We start from the raw sequence: 5,176 nt of genomic DNA on the forward strand, positions 1-5,176 counted from the left end.
GTGTGTGTGTGTGTGTGTGTGTGTGTGTGTGTGTGTGTGTGTGTGTGTGTTTATATCTCTTTCATTTGTTTTACGACCAAACTGATCAATCATAGCTATTCCTTCTGAAGAATGGAGTGACTGTGATTGGTTAGTTTCTAATTACGAATGTTAAAACTCGATTATTAAAGATAACTATGTAAACGTAAATAATAAAACAAATATATATACAAAAGAAAAAACAGCCGCCTCGGGGCTATTTCGATAGTTACGATTCTCGAAACTTTGAATTTCGATATTGCGATTCTCGAATCTGTCATATCAGTTACGGGACATTTCGGGACGTGTACGGACTTGTCTCGTATTTCTCGTAACCGTTATTGCTCAGAAAGAGTTGAATAGTGATCGGAAATGTCATGTGAAGTATCGAGTGATCATTTTAATATAAAATATTAAATACTATCACCATTATGTGCTTAATAACAAGATTTCGAGGAATTTCGCAGTCGACGGTAGGCTCGGAAAGTCAGAGTGAATAGTCAGAGTCTGGATCTATCTTTGCATATTTCGTCGCTTTGCATATTTTTTCGCTCAGATACATCGAAAGTGCAACAGGTGATTCATTATTGTTAGGTATGTGTATGTAAAATTGCAAAATTAATTACGTCGTCGATGAATCATAGTTTTTAACGAATTCTGTGACGTGAGCCAAAGATCCGTCAAGTAAACTTCGTACGATCATATCATACGATAACATATATCCTCGTGATCATCGACCGGTCGTATTGTGAAAAGTAAGGAACTAATCAATCCGTAAAATGATAATAGAAGATGGTAACAAGGGTAACGGAGATAATGGAAGAAATATCCTCGGAGATACATCGAAGTAAATATTAATTATAACATAAATATTAGTCAAAATATTAATTTAAGAATTTTAATTAATTTTCAAATACAATTTAAAAAACATATCAAAGATTCATAAATTATTTATAAAATTTAAAGCACTTTTTAAACTACTAAATGTAAGTAAAAATCGAATATCGATCTTGTACACAACTAGCATACTATAACAGAAAATATTGTGTGTGTTATTTGTCAATTATTAGACAATTTTACACTCTAATTAGTTGTGTATTGAATTTTACGCATTTTATGCAAAAAATAAATATAAATAATAATAATAATTTCGATTTTTACATGGCGAGGTAGCAAGCGTTCAATATTTTCTTTCACAAAAAGATTTTTATTAAAAAACTGGTATTTGGTAAATAAAGTTTGTTTCTTCCTCTGCGTACAGCGCGTAGTAGTTAATCGTACAGTTAATAATAGTAAATACAATTTTTAATGCAAGATAATCTAAATTTGTCAAGCGTTGCCCGGGCGCAGTCACATCAATACCTTCGAAGGGATGCGCGACGGGAGGGAAGATGGAAACAGTTAAAGATAATACAGTGACAGATAAGGGGTAATATCTGTCGCCCTAATCCATAGCGCGGTCCTATATTCTTACAATAACGATATTAGAAATTAAAGTTACATCTACGACTATCTGTAGCAATGGCTGTGCCTAGCAACCATCGGCTTTTGTTACTGACTCCGAGGTGCATTTCGGTTTTCGTTGCACACACGAACGTTTTATCATTATTTATATCCCCGTATTATATACGTTCGTGCGACACTCAAAAGTGTAACTTACAGAAGAAAATAGAAAGTCATCGCACTATTAGCGCAAGCAACAAAAATTATCCTTAATCTCTAGAAAGAAATAACGCCTTACTAATTCGTTAGTGCTCTCGCTAAAACACCCAATTATCTGCTACGCTATATCGTATCGTACAGCGAAGAATCATTGAATTTCTGTATGACGCTCGATAACGTTACACGCAAAATTACAAATATACAAGCGATTACGCGTAATACGTCGAGGCGAATAACGAAAACTTAAAGATGACGGGTATCTTATCCGAGACGAAGATTTTTCAATTCCGAGATATACTGATATTGCGGGTTTATGTTTCATTCATACTACATCTGTTTTGTTTCCTTTCGTAGGTTTGTCTTTCATTATGGCAGTGGCGTTTGCTTTAAACTCAAAAAGAAAATATATACTACATTCGTGCGCGCGCGTGCACAGCATCCAAAAAAAAGTGTCTAAGCAAATTGTTTGCCCCCGTAACGTGGTATTTATTAATTTGTGTTTCCTTATGTAGTGTATGAAATGTTGACGCATTCTCAAAGTTGTGTAAATCCGCATGTTTTGAAAACTCTGTTAAAATTGATCTATATCGCTTTACGTTAAATAATATTATTTATAGATATATTAATCGATTTGTATTTCAAAACCACCCTATACAACACTTTATTGTGAACAGTGCATGTATCGTAGCATTATGCACAATTATTAGAAGACGTTAGGCTAATCTTTGATTCAATATCCTTTTTCGTCCTTTTATGAGAACGAATTATTTATTAACGCGTAACATTGCATCGGAAGTGGATAAATCCACCTAATGTGACTATGATCATTAACAAAGGACTCAAGCATACATCAGCTCCCTAGAGATCGATGTTAACGATAAAATATTCTTCGGCATTAAACTTGTGGGGGAAACAACGAGTATTTCGTTTTTTTTTCTTTTTACATTCGCACTTTGTTCTTAAGAAGCTTTGCATATAACGCATACGCGTCTTGTCAAGTAATATGTGTGCATTAATTTTTATTTGACATACTATAAACACACTTCCGTTCATCGTTCGTCAAACGCATCCACACTTTATAGCCGAACATTATACAACACTTTGTCCAATACATATTTGCGTAGATTTTTAGACAAAAATCAATCGAAATACTATTTACAAGCATTTACAGGCTGAACCGGTGCACAAAACATCACCGAAAAGCGGAAATAAAAAAAAAGAAAGCTTCGCAATTTATAATCTCTGCACATCTGTATCATAAATAGCTGATCGCAAATTGTCCAGACAATTTTGCTTTTATTACATTTATAAATTAGCAGCTTGGGCATTAGTGTATGACCATGGTCCGTCTTTAGCAATTTTGATAAAGTATATTTTCGTTTAAATAAACAAAATATTCTGTGTATAATTGTCAAAAATAAATCTTTTTGTCTGTATACTATCGTAATATTGTGTAAATACAATGAACAGTTAAAGCATACGTACATTTACTTAAATAAACGTGTTCTATAAATGATAATTCTATGATAGACACAAAAAAAAACATAATTAACAATATATATACATATACTAGTTGTCATATAAAACAATTTAATAAAAAGTGTCAATGTTCGTAGAATAGGAACGATTGAACACTATGCGTTGTTAAAATACGCGTAATTCCAATCAAAAACTAAAATGATTCTTGAATCTTTGAAAAATTTTCTAAATATATAAAGAGAACATAAAAAAGTACAATTATTCTGAATAACTTTGTAATACGATTCTCAGCTTTAATTTGTTATCATATCTTTAAATGTATCTCTTTTTTTAAACTTTTTTTTTTTAAATTAATGTGACTTTCTTGAAAGTCTATTATATGTATAAAAAGTAAGATCGTATCTACTATAAAATAAATGAAAAAGATCAGACTATAAAATAGAACTTGTTTCATGAATTCAGTTGAAATAAAAAGACTTTGATCTATATTTTACATAATATAATAATATTAGTTTTACGGTATTATCTTACTGTCACGGAAGTTGAGCAAAGTAATATTGAGCAGTTGTACAGTCAACCAACTTATTTCGCAAAGTGAAAAGTAGTAAATTGACTAAATAGTGATAAAACATAAATATGATTTGAAATGATGTATTAGCATATATTGATATATAACACTATATGCAATATTATACAATGTTGTATCAGAGTTTTGTCTGTTGCGCATATAAATGTAGCAATGATAGGAACTGTGAACATAATTATGAACAAGATTAGATTAAAGAAGACTGAATAAAAACAGCGTGTGGGATATTAAATTAAAGTCATTACTATCGTAATAAGAAACCTCATGATGGGGATTTTGTTTTACTGTAAGATTTTTTTATTAGATATATATTCCGAAAAAAATTATCCGTAACAAAAGAATCATATATAACAAAAATATTGAATTGCAAAACGTGGCTCAACATATTTCTTAATATAAAATCAATGCGGTTTTCAAATTCTACATGAGATATTGATGTAATGAGTTCGAAATACAAAAGACGTAATATCGATTGCAAAAGGAATTGCCGCCTTGTAATGCTCATATATATTTGCTAAAGTGCAACGTACGCTATTAAATATCAACTAATCAATAGCGTCTTAAAATTGCGTTTGCGCTAAATTCATCTGTTTCATGTACACAGAATAAATACAAATAAATTACAGATCGAGATGTAGGGTCCTATGTCAGTGTTTCTCGACGTTGAGGATGAATAGAGCTATGCTTCAGTCTAAGATCAGCGGAGGACTTAATTATTCACGTGACGCAGTCGGAGTACGCTTCACTTAATATTTACGATAAAAAGTAAATGTTAATTTTTACGATAAAATAAATGCTGTTCTTCCTGCTCGATATTCCTTGATCTTTTTCGACAATGATACAGATGTACATTGATCTAGCGCCCAAACATCCTTGAATCTCTGCTTTGTGATTTACGTTCAAACAGATCATACTTATCAAATGCGATTAATTGCGCGTCAACAGGCACACTGTATAGTTATACACATTTCCAGACATGATTACTACCTTAAAATTTTTTCAAGTAACTAATATATTACAGAACTATTAAACTATAGGCCTAAATTTTAGCGATCGCGCGCCGTTCTTATAATACGGAGACTTGCGGCCATATAGGAAACATTTCGTGTTAATCTTACGATACTTATTTCATATATGGTACATGTACATGGTCTAAGCGTTAACTGTGTTTGTTTATTACTATACTAAATATTTCACAATACGAGCGAGGCTTATTATTACGATACATCGGCCGATAATTTATCCGTCATTAGTCGTGTTCCTTCTCTGCTTAATTCCGGGAATTCCGTTTAATGAGTACATGGGTTTTTGCCACTTTTCAAAACGCGCATTTTGCGCATATTAAAACATTTTGCTTTTCAAGAAAGTTTAAACTGAACAAAATAGATTTATATATATATATATATATATATATATATATATATATATATA

The sequence above is a fragment of the Atta cephalotes genome (assembly GCF_000143395.1).
Source record: "Atta cephalotes unplaced genomic scaffold scaffold00001, whole genome shotgun sequence".
Taxonomy (NCBI): domain Eukaryota; kingdom Metazoa; phylum Arthropoda; class Insecta; order Hymenoptera; family Formicidae; genus Atta; species Atta cephalotes.